This window comes from Rutidosis leptorrhynchoides, chromosome 4 (genome assembly GCF_046630445.1).
Source record: "Rutidosis leptorrhynchoides isolate AG116_Rl617_1_P2 chromosome 4, CSIRO_AGI_Rlap_v1, whole genome shotgun sequence".
Classification (NCBI taxonomy): domain Eukaryota; kingdom Viridiplantae; phylum Streptophyta; class Magnoliopsida; order Asterales; family Asteraceae; genus Rutidosis; species Rutidosis leptorrhynchoides.
Genome location: NC_092336.1, coordinates 619,504,538 through 619,517,674, shown reverse-complemented (window position 1 = coordinate 619,517,674; position 13,137 = coordinate 619,504,538). Strand labels below are relative to the sequence as shown.

Sequence of the window (13,137 nt, the reverse complement as noted above, 5' to 3'; positions counted from 1 at the left end):
ATCAAATCAACAAAATTCTACATTATGAAGTTAGTAGTAACAAAGCATAGTAGAAACATACTAATATGGACAAAAACTGTTACCGAGCTAACGATCAAATAATTTACACACAACTATTTTTCATTAGTCTATCAAAAAGCTAAAGCATTAGATTGATGAGGTACAACTGATGGTAGCTTCAAGCAAGTGAAGCAACATAATTTATTGAATTATTATCTGTTTCAAAAATAGTATCATCGAACTGAAAATAAACTTAATGCTATAAACGATTAAAAAAGAACTTTACAATCGATTGATGAACTTATTGACAATTAATTTATTTATATAATAATGAAAAACCCTCGATTCGATTTAAACCTAGAAACATAAAATTCGTATCTTTTTAATAAATTGAAATCGAAGATCAGCAACATGCGTAATCGATGGTTTCTAGCGTGTTGGATTTATTTTTGCAGACAATCCGATTTGAGTTCGATTTCATCCTTGGATCGATCATCTTTTTTGGTTATTGAAGTGGCTTCTAGATGTGTTTCCTCGATTGCATCCTTGTGATTTAAATCAACGGAGGATTTTCTGATTGAGTATCCCGTATTTTATCCATTAAAATTGGGTATCGGCAGTTTACATTGACGGTTTAGGAGGAAAGGCCAGCTGTAAATTACATATGGCATAATATGCTAAAATTAAGCCTCTAATAACAAGTCATTAATTCAAAACTCTTATATATATACTAGCTTTTAAGAGCCCGTGCGTTGCACGACGACTCTTTAATCAAACAAACTGTAAACGTAACGGTATAATAAAACTACAAACTCATACCTATCTCTAAATGTTTAACCTTTAACCATGTTAACCCAAAATGACACCAAATTTAGTTATCGACCCAAATTCTTATCCAATGTACCCAAGTGACACAAATTCACTCAACAACTCTAAAATGACCTTGTTATCGCATTCTTTTCATCACTTGCAACGAATTAGCAGACAAAGGATCACTATTGCCACATTTCTTTTGTTCCATATTTATCACTTGGTTTTCGAAATTGTATTGAATTAAAAATCAGTCAAAAGAAATTAATGAAGCATGTAGCTAACAATGAATGGACCATAAGGATGAATCAGAAGAACGTTCAGAAAAATCCTTGAACAATGACCTTGTTATCACATTCTTTTCATCACTTTTAATTTCCGTCTTAGCTTCTTGATTTGGTGAAGCATTTATCTCATTAAGCATCTGTACATAATCAATCCACATCAAATAGAAAACACACTTCAAACAAAAAAATATAATTTAATAAAAAAGAGAGCCCATTAGGGGAATTGATAATCAAAACAAACCTGAGTAAAATTGAAGTTTTCTTCAACAGAGGAGACCGTAAAAGATTCAAAACCCTTACTTTAACTATCCGAGAAGTCGGAAATTTGAGGTTGAACCTGTAGAGGTTGAACCTGTAGTCCGTCACCCGCCAACATCTGCTAGACTTAAAAATCGAGTACCCACCTGATACAACATATAAAAAAATAGACATCAATTAGAACATGTAAAAAAAAATAGATGTCATTCCAAATATTTAAACAACTGGAAAATCATACCAGCCGTAGCAGATGCAAAATCATCCATTTGTTGTTCATTGGTATAGACAACACTCTAATGCAATTGTTTGTCGTTTATCACTATTGCTGCACAAAGCTTATAAAGTAATCAAAAACAAAAATGAGGCTCAGATGTGTATAAAATGATGCAAGAGAATATGAATTGTCATGGCTGCAACATGTAAGTTGTCGCGCCAAGATACAAAATCATTTTTTTCTCATTCATTAACCCAACTGTTACATGTTTATGATCATAGCCTATTTTTTATATAAGCATTCTCTATATGAATCTCATTCATTCTTAGTTGGAGTGGTGGGGATCAAAACACAATGGTTGACGCAAGTACCAACCCAACGACATTGTTGTTAATCTTCGCAAAGCACAAACTATTTTTCCTCAATCATTTAGCAACGAACAAAAGAAATGAGGCTCATATATATGTAAATCAAGAGTAAATGAATCGTCATGGCTGCAACTTGTAAGTTACCACGCCAAGATACGAATTCATTCTTTCTCATTACTCGAAGCAACTCCTACGTGTTCATCGTGACAGCCTATTTGTTTTAAAATTCTTTCTATAAACTTCATTCTTATTGGGAGCTATTAAGAGTATAAACACAATCGTTGACAAAAATGTAAACTAAACAGGAGAGTTACTAATCGTGGTTAAGCACACATATTTAGCTACCGAAGCTGACAGCCTGTTCGAGGCCGGAACATGAACTCGGCTTAGGCTGGGACATGAACTCGGCTTAGTCGATGCCAAGTCCGAAGACAAATGAGCCAAGGGAAAGCATTTCAATTCCCTGAAACATGTAATCGTATAAAGATAATTGAATACATAAAACAGCATTCATAGAATTAAAAGCAAAACACATATACAAAGTAAAATAGTAAGCATAGACTCGTCTATAATCAAAGGAGCAATAAACAGATGAATAAATTTATTTGGTTTCCTCACTTTGTTGTTTTTCAAATTAAAAGAAACTGTAACAAATAAAAAAAAATAGTTGTGTACTCATTTTAAACATGCTTGAAATTCACCATACATGGACTTGGATGCCCGTAAATTAATGAAAGCAATATAAACTTTGTTGTTTTGTTTATACTTGTATAAACGCAACAATAAAATTGAGCAGATGGAGATTAGGAGCTTAAAGGAGTAATTATTTGGAAACAAATTAGAATTAATAACATCAATCGATTGGAACAAAGAAGATAACATACTGTAACCCTAATTGCTTCCGGCAACTTAACTTGATTCTAAGAAATCAGAGTTAAGAGATAGGTCTTTCATAAATCGTGCAACAGACCCGTTGAATATCCAATTTATACTGAAAAATCGCAACCTTCTCTTTATGAATCTGGTGGTGCCACCGTTACACGCCATTAAGCAAATGATCGATGCAAAAGGTTTCATAGAACGATGAATTTAATTGGAATTCTTTTGTTGATTAAGAAAGGGGTTTTGATTGTAATCGATACAGAAAGGATGGACAGTGCAAAGGTTGTCTTTGAAGATTTTTCATCATGCAATTTTCTTGTTAATTCGATGCAGAAAGCGTATTGTTTAGGGTTTTTTATGTTGAAACTGGTGGGTTATTGGGGATAACCATCGGGACACGTGTTAATATTTGGTAATTAAGCAAATTAATTTTGATTAAATTGGTGATTTACACGTGGAAAAGGAGAGGAACAACTACCTAAAATCACTCAGCATGTGACACGTCAGCAGGACTCACACGCTTTATGTGAGGAATGGATGGAAGGGAAGGGAAGGGATATATATATATATATATATATATATATATATATATATATATATATATGGACAGGATCAATGGGGAAGTAACCAATCGGAGGAAGCAAAAAATTTTTTTTTTTTGGAATTTTTTTTCCGGCATCAAGATCACACAAAAATATGAACATTTAGAAGAGACACTTCGTGATGAATGTTATTATTTATGCGGGAAAACGATCGACAAAAATAACATTCAAGATAATATTGTTCGTGAAGAATATGAACGTTTTTTTTCATGTTTTGTGAAGTAAAATTTAGCCCGATTTAGAGTTTAAGGTTTAGGGTTTAGGGTTTGGTGTTTTGGGTTTATTCCATAAACCCAAAACACCAAACCCAAAACTCTAAACCGTTCGTGTTAAAAACTCAATTTAAATCCTAAATCTAAACCCTAAATCTAAACCCTAAATCTAAACCCTAAACCCTAAATTTCTAAACCCTAATATCTAAACCCTATAAACTCTAATATCTAAACCCTAATATCTAAACCCCAATAGCTAAAACCTCAATATACGCTCGAAAAACACGATAATTGTTATATATTACTTCTTCGAGCATTTTCCCGCTAAAATAAAAACATTTATCACAAAGTGTCTCTACTAAATGTTCATATTTTCATCTCATCTATAATGTTCGTGAACAAAGTTTTTTCAAAAAACGAAAAAAAAAAGTTTTTGCTTCCCCTCGCTTCCCCCCGATTGGTTACTTCCCTCTTGATCCTACCACTATATATATATATATATATATATATATATATATATATATATATATATATATATATATATATATATATATATATATATATATATATATATATTAAAATGCTATAATGATGATGTCATTATTAGGCTAATTTCTTTGTTAAGAAAAAATTAAAAAGAAAAAGAAAAAAAATCTAAATGTTGGGTGATGTCATCAATCTAAATAATTTTGAATTAAAATTAAATCTTATTAATTATTTATTATTATTAAATCTTATTAATAATGTTTTTAATTATTAAAATTAAACAATTTTGAATTATTTTAATTAATTATTTTGAAATGAGTACGAGAAGGTATAAAAGGTAGACAGAAGGAAACCAATTCTAAATTTATATTTTAATTTACACTTTTAAGATAAAATGACAACCAATATTATCTATTATGATTAGATGTGGATTGTTTAATATGCATTTTTGGTGTTTGATGAAATGTTCAGCTGACGGGTTTCTTAGTCGGACTTTGTGGTTCCACGAGTCATTAAACTAAATAACTTTAGCATTTATGCTCACTTAATACCTAAAACATATCATTAAACTGTTTCGTTTAAACAAACCCCTTGTTCTACGGGTCATTTCACTAGTATATATATATATATATATATATATATATATATATATATATATATATATATATATATATATATATATATATATAGGAGTGCTCAAATGAGAACATTCTCATTTTAAAGTTTGGTGAGAACACTTCTAAATCACATATTTAATTTAAATAATTAGATATATAATATATAATTGAAAAAGAAATAAAGAGGGTGTGCTGGTAATTATTGTATTAATAACGCATCAGACGGTTTTAAATTTATGATATGGTAACTGCTTCCTAAAATATAGTCCCATTATCTTTTATTTCGATTTCAATAAAAAAACATTTTTATACATCCATTTGGATTCATGTATCGAAGTATCAATAATCATGAAATTTGTTATTGAAATAAACCGGTAAATTAATTGCATAACATGTTGTTTCTAATTCAACGCATTCTATTTTATTTGATGCACCAAATCATATTCGACATATTTTATTTTATATTGATGCTCCAACTCATATTCATATTCAACACATCTTAACTAATATTTATCGTCCATTGTTAGTATTATGGATGCATGAATTCATTTTGTTGCATTTCATCATCAATTTATACCTAATACATCGATGCATGTAAATAAAACTACTATAAAATTGGAATGAATCATTTCCATTTTAGACGCATCCAAAATTATTTAAATGCAGTAACTTGAATTCAATGTCTAGGGGTATTGATGTTTGCATCCCAAATATTGAAGAATGTTAGCGCCATTAAAAAATTATTGGAGTATGTTAGAAAATTTTGTACATACTAAAGAGGATAATAGATTGGATTGAACTCAGTATTTATCATCCCTTTTCTGGAAAATAAGAAAAAGATAAAGCACGTGAGATTAAAGGGGAAGTGAAAAATCCCTATTGTACCCTTTATTTTGACTTTCATTAAATGTGACTGTGTGAGAGTGTAAATAAATATGTGGCTAATAAGTGTTCTTACCATTTCTCAAAATAAGAACATTATTATGGAAACACTACTCTATATATTGTTATAATAATAATAATAATAATATAGATATGGATAGTCAATTTTGGTGTATACATATAGTCAATTTTGGTACACAAAGTATGTATTTTTATATTGAGATTTTAGGCTATAAATACTCATGAATGCAAGCATTAAACTTGCACCATTTCTCACACTTACAAAGTGTTTCTTTCTTTCTCTCCATTATCATCTTTGTTCTTACACTTCATTATTAGTATTCTAAATCAAGAATCAAATCACTAAAGGTAGTTATAAGCCTACTGAATTATAACATCAAGAATCAAACCACTAAAGGTAGTTATAAGCCTACTGAATTATAACACGTTATCAGCACGATAATCTTAATACTAAATATGGTTGGCTCTGCCACCAAAATGATATATGGTCGGTTATACCACCAAAATGATATATGGTCGGTTATACCACCAAAATGATATATGGTCGGTTATACCACCAGAATGATATAGGTCGGTTATACCACCTGAAAAAATATATGGTCGACACTGTCGCCAAATTTTCATTTATGTTTACTAATATTTATATTTTTGTTATATAACATTTATTTATGATTGCTTACACATGGTCGACACTGTCACCTACTTATCATTTATGTTATATTAAATTTATGTTTAAAGTTTATATACTTATGAATATAAATTGACTCTAATTTATCATGATGTTTGTTTTAATTTTTGATAATAGAAAATGTCGAATCTGGAAAAGCTTAAATTTACTCCTTTAGAATCAACTGGAAACAACTACATGCCATGGGTTATAAAAGTAAAAATGCATCTTAAATCAATGGGCATTCTTGAAACCATAAATGAAAACAACACTTGTTCTGAAAAAGAACAAGCTACGGCATGTTGCTTTATTCATCAACATATTGATGAATGCTTACAAAATAATTATGTGACTGTAGAAGATCCCCATGTTTTATGGGAAGGTCTCAAAAGCAGATTCAATAATCAAAGAGAAATTTTACTTCCAGCTGCAATGGAACAATGGAGAACATTAAGGTTCCAAGACTTTAAGAAAGTAAATGAATACAGCTCAGCTCTGTATAATACATGTTCACAACTTAAATTCTGTGGACATGAAATTAGTGATGCAGACATGATGGAGAAAACTTTCTCCACAATGAATGCTGCAAACATCACAGTGCAAAGAAATTTGAGAATGCTAAAGTTCAAAACATATCCTGAACTTAATTCATATCTCTTAGTTGCAGAGCAAAATGATGAGCTATTAATGAAAAATCAGCAATCCCGTCCTACTGGTACACTTGCAATCCCTGAAGCAAATACTGCAAATAATTATAAACAGGGACAAGGACGCGGGCAAGGTCGTGGTTATAATAACCATCACCATCATCATGCCAAAAGCCATAACTATGGTAGAAACCATCCTTATGGTAATGGTAATGGGCGTGGACGTGGTCGTGGTCGTGGCCGTGGTGGTCAAAGAAATAGTAATCCACGAAAATATAAATATCCACCACAAAACAAGCCCATTAAACAAGATGTTGAAGAAAATTCTTCTAAAAATTCTGAAGAATCTTGCTACAGATGTGGTAGAATGGGCCACTGGGCTAATACTTGCCGAACATCTAAACATCTTGTTAAGATGTATCAGGATTCGCTGAAAGGTAAAGAAAAGGAAGTAAATTTTGTGGATAATATTGATCCAACAGTCACTGAGAAACCATCTGATTTATATGAAGATTTCTTGAATGTTTAAGTTGTGTGTCTTTTGAAAAATAAACGATTTAATATCGTCTGTCTTTGTCATTATGTTTGCTAAATGTTTCAGTACTATCTATTTGCGTTTAAAATATTGTGTAATATTAATGTACTCACTATTTATTTCTTATATATGAAGTTCAATATGAATTTTGCTGGAATACAACATCAATCAAGTGGTGGAGATCTCTGTATAGCAGACAGTGGAACTACACACACTATACTTAAATCCGAGAAATATTTTATTGATCTAAAACCAACGGAAGGAACTATACATACAATATCAGGACCTGCTAACTTGATAAAAGGGATAGGAAAGGCAAATATCATACTACCAAATGGTACAAAATTTTTAATAAATGATGCCTTATTTTCTCCCAAGTCAAGCAGAAATTTATTGAGTTTCTCCGACATATACCTTAACGGGTATGATTATCAGTCAGTGACAACAGAAAATGAGAAATATTTAAGTATCACTGACAAGAGTCATGTGGTTGAAAAACTGCCAAGACTTAGTTCTGGATTACATTATACACATATAAATGTACCAGAAATACATATGGTAGTTAACGAAAAATATATTGATCCTGGTGTATTCAGTTTATGGCATAACAGATTAGGCCATCCAGGATCAACAATGATGAAAAGGATTATTGAATGTACTCATGGACATCCACTAAAGGATAGAAAAATCCATCATGATACAATGGTTCCATGTACATCTTGCTCTCTTGGAAAATTGATAACTAGACCCTCACCACTTAAGGTTGAGAAAGAATCACCAATGTTTCTTGAAAGAATTCAAGGTGATATATGTGGACCAATTCATCCACCATGTGGACCATTTAGATATTTCATGGTTCTAATAGACGCATCTAGCAGATGGTCTCATGTTTGTCTGTTATCAAGCCGTAATGTGGCATTTGCAAAATTTCTTGCCCAAATTATTAAATTGAGAGCTCATTTTCCTGATTACACCATTAAAAGGGTGAGACTTGATAATGCTGGTGAATTTACATCTCAAGCATTTAATGACTATTGCATGTCTATAGGAATTGTTGTTGAACATTCTGTTGCTCATGTGCATACACAAAATGGTTTAGCCGAGTCATTGATTAAACGTTTACAGTTAATCGCTAGACCATTGATAATGAGAACAAAACTCCCTGTATCTATATGGGGTCATGCAATTTTACATGCTGCTGCATTGATTCGCATCAGACCAAGTGCAAGTCATAAATATTCCCCCCTACAACTTGCTTTTGGTCAAGAGCCAAATATTTCCCATCTTAGAACATTTGGTTGTGCAGTGTATGTTCCAATTGCGACACCACAACGTACAAAAATGGGTCCTCAAAGGAGGTTGGGAATATATGTTGGATATGAAACATCTTCAATATTAAGGTATATTGAACCTATGACAGGTGACGTTTTTACAGCACGTTTTGCTGATTGTCATTTTAATGAAACATTGTTCCCTAGATTAGGGGGAGAAATGAAAAATAAAGAAAATGATGTTTCATGGTGTGAACCTCAATTAAAGTATCTTGATCCTCGCACAAAAGAATGCGAGACAGAAGTTCAAAAGATAATGCATATACAAGAACTTGCAAATCAATTGCCTGATGCATTTACAGATACAAAAACGGTGACAAAATCATATATACCAGCAGTAAATACTCCAGCTCGAATTGAAATTCCAAAAGCTGGCAATAACGTCACTCATGAATCTTTGCCACGTCAGAAACGTGGAAGACCAATCGGTTCAAAGGATAAAAATCCTCGAAAAAGAAAATCAACTGATAATGAAGTAAAAGAAAGTGTTCAAGAAGAACCACAAATCAGTACTCCTACTGCAGAGGAGATTGATGATGTCAATACAGAAATTGCAATCAATTATGCATATTCAAAAATATTATGGAACCGAAATGAAATGAAAAATCTTGATGAGAAATTTTCATTTAATGTTGCATATGACATCATGAATAATGATGATGATCCAGAACCAACATCTATGGTTGAATGTCAAAATAGACATGATTGGGCTCAATGGAAAGAAGCAATACGAGCTGAATTAGAATCACTCAATAAAAGAAAAGTTTTCGGATCCATCATTCTCACTCCTAAAGATGTGAAACCTGTAGGATACAGATGGATTTTTTGTCCGAAAAAGAAATGAGAAAAATGAAGTTACAAGGTATAAAGCTAGACTTGTAGCTCAAGGTTTTTCTCAAAGACCGGGAATTGATTATGAAGAAACTTATTCTCCTGTTATGGATGCAATTACTTTTAGGTACTTAATCAGTCTGGCAGTTTCTAAAAATTTAGAAATGCATCTCATGGATGTTGTGACTGCTTATCTATATGGATCACTTGATAGTGATATATATATATGAAGATACCTGAAGGATTTAAGGTACCAGAAGCATCAAATGCAAAACCCAAAGAAATGTATTCGATTAAATTACAAAGATCTTTATATGGGTTAAAACAATCGGGACGTATGTGGTATAACCGATTAAGTGATTACTTGATAAGCAAAGGGTATACAAATAATCTTACTTGCCCTTGTGTTTTCATTAAGAAAACAACATCCGGATATGTGATCATAGCTGTTTATGTTGATGATCTTAACATCATAGGTACAAATAAAGAGATCCATGAAGCCATTCAACTTCTAAAGAAAGAATTTGAAATGAAAGATCTCGGAAAAACCAAGTATTGCCTTGGTTTACAAATTGAGCATATGCCTAATGGTTTACTTGTACATCAAACAACATATACTGAAAAGATTTTGAAACGTTTCAATATGGACAAGGCAAAACCATTAAGTACTCCTATGGTTGTTAGATCACTCAATGTTGAAGCTGATCCATTTCGTCCATGTGAAGATCAAGAAGACATTCTTGGACCAGAAGTACCATATCTTAGTGCAATTGGAGCTCTTATGTATCTTACAAATTGTACAAGACCTGACATTTCTTTTGCAGTTAATTTGTTGGCAAGGTTCAGCTCTGCTCCTACCAAAAGACACTGGAATGGGATCAAACACATATTTCGATACCTTCGAGGAACTACTGATTTAGGATTATTTTATTCTAACGAATCAAAACAAGATTTGGTTGGTTATGCAGATGCAGGTTATTTATCTGATCCACATAAAGCTAAATCTCAAACTGGATATGTATTCCTAAATGGAGGTACTGCAATATCATGGCGTTCTCAAAAACAAACACTTGTTGCTACATCGTCAAATCATGCCGAAGTGATTGCATTACATGAAGCTACTCGAGAATGTTTTTGGTTGAGATCAATGACACAACTCATTACTGATTCTTGTGGACTAGAACGCGATAAAAGTCCAACAACTATCTATGAAGATAATGCAGCTTGCATAGCACAGATGAAAGAAGGGTATATCAAAAGTGACCGAACAAAACACATACCACCTAGATTCTTCTCATACACTCAAAATCTCATTAAGGACAACCAGATTGAAATGAGATATGTGCAATCTAGCAAAAACTCTGCTGATCTTTTCACGAAAGCACTTCCAACTGCTATTTTCAGAACACACGTTCATAACATTGGCATGAGACATGTTCAAAAGATGTAACAGCTGAAGCGATGTCTACTTGAGGGGGAGTCAACTTCATGCTGCACTCTTTTTCCCTTAGCTAAAGTTTTTTCCCACTGGGTTTTCTTTAGCAAGGTTTTTAACGAGGCAGTAATTTATAGTTGATCTTCAACAAAATAAAATTGCTATCCAAGGGGGAGTGTTATAATAATAATAATAATAATATAGATATGGATAGTCAATTTTGGTGTATACATATAGTCAATTTTGGTACACAAAGTATGTATTTTTATATTGAGATTTTAGGCTATAAATACTCATGAATGCAAGCATTAAACTTGCACCATTTCTCACACTTACAAAGTGTTTCTTTCTTTCTCTCCATTATCATCTTTGTTCTTACACTTCATTATTAGTATTCTAAATCAAGAATCAAATCACTAAAGGTAGTTATAAGCCTACTGAATTATAACATCAAGAATCAAACCACTAAAGGTAGTTATAAGCCTACTGAATTATAACATATATATATATATATATATATATATATATATATATATATATATATATATATATATATATATATATATATATATATATATATGTGTGTGTGTGTGTGTGAGAGAGAGAGTGGGGTCAAAATAAGAAGATGTACGGAAAAAAAACCATGTGAAGAGGGTAAAATCAAGGGGTCTCATAAAGTCAAAAAAAATTCCATGTGTTGGGCCACATATACCCTGTCATCGTACACTCATACATTACCATGGTTTTCGGCTTCACCTAAAATGTCACGTTGCATTACATCAACTTAAATAATTATAATTGCATTTATTCCACTTTTCGTTTCATTTATATTTTCTTTTCATTTTTTATTGGTTGGCGATTCAAGGTGGAGTTTTGGTAAGAGAGGTTTTAAGCTATAGACAATGTTTAAGAGACGGGATGGATGTTCATTGTGGATGGTGTGCGGAATATGTGGAATCCGTTGATCATCTTCTTCTTCATTGTTCGTGGTCATTTCATATTTGGGCGGACTTGTTTAGTTGGTGGAATATTTGTTGGACTATGCCCGCTTCTATTTTGAAATTTTCGCACGATTGGTGTCATGGCATGGGTATTAAGGCCTCGAAGTTTTGGAGTTTAATTAGCCCGGCTACCATATGGGCGATTTGGAATGCAAGAAATGTGGCTTTGTTTAATGGAGTGTATACGTGTTGGATCGGTGTATTATCGCGCATAAAGTTCAAGGTGTTTCAATGGTTAACTAATGCAAAATTAAAATCATCAATTCTACATTTGGCTTGATCAACCTTGACTTCTGTAATAGTTAGCAATGAAGTTGTATGTTTTTCATTGATGTTAAAGCTCATGTTCAAGGCTACTGTTTTCGTTTCTTTTAAGGGTGTATTTTTTTTTCTTTATTAGTATTGATGTATAACTCTAATGGGCTTAAGTGAGTGGACAATTAGTATTGTAAGTCCAGCTTTTTGTTGTATCTCCTGATTTTTCACTTTCTGTGAAAAATTATTTATATTCAATTACATGTTTTTTGAAAGAAAAAAAAAAACATTAGTTCAGAGACCTGTGGAATCACGGGATTTTAAAGATAAATTTATTAAATGATATATTATATTTGAAGAATGTTATTTAACCATGATGTGGATGCGGACGTCATATAAATCAACATGTAGATAAAGTAACAGAATTCGTGAAGTTCGACGAAAATAGAAAACATCAATGTTTAACCGAATACTCAAAACAACCACAATCAAAAATTGCAATTCAAAAGCATAGTCTTAAAATACAAAACGTTAAAAAAAACGAAAGAAATATCATCTTAAAAATTCATTACTTCCTAAAATCATCACGTTTGAAGAATACTTACCAAAATATTTAAATTAGAAAGCTTCACTACCAACTATTACATGGCACATCACAACTAAATTGAAGTTTTTATCAGCACATTAACTTTAAAAGATGCCTATAACTCTCATTATTGACCTTTTGGTAGGTTTCAATGTTGTTTGTGAGTTAATGAGTACACAACCACCTTTTCACAGATTTAGTCACTTTGTG

General features: G+C 31.9%; 1 long non-coding RNA gene across 1 annotated transcript; it reads right to left on the bottom strand.

Moving 5' to 3' along the window:
• Positions 1-206: 206 nt before the first annotated feature.
• LOC139904115 (uncharacterized) lies at positions 207-3,179 on the bottom strand. Its single transcript, XR_011778665.1, has 4 exons — positions 2,822-3,179; positions 1,594-2,400; positions 1,339-1,501; positions 207-1,234 (listed from the first exon to the last, which is right to left on the bottom strand). It is a non-coding gene; the product is annotated as an uncharacterized lncRNA (long non-coding RNA).
• Between the last annotated feature and the right edge of the window lie 9,958 nt (positions 3,180-13,137).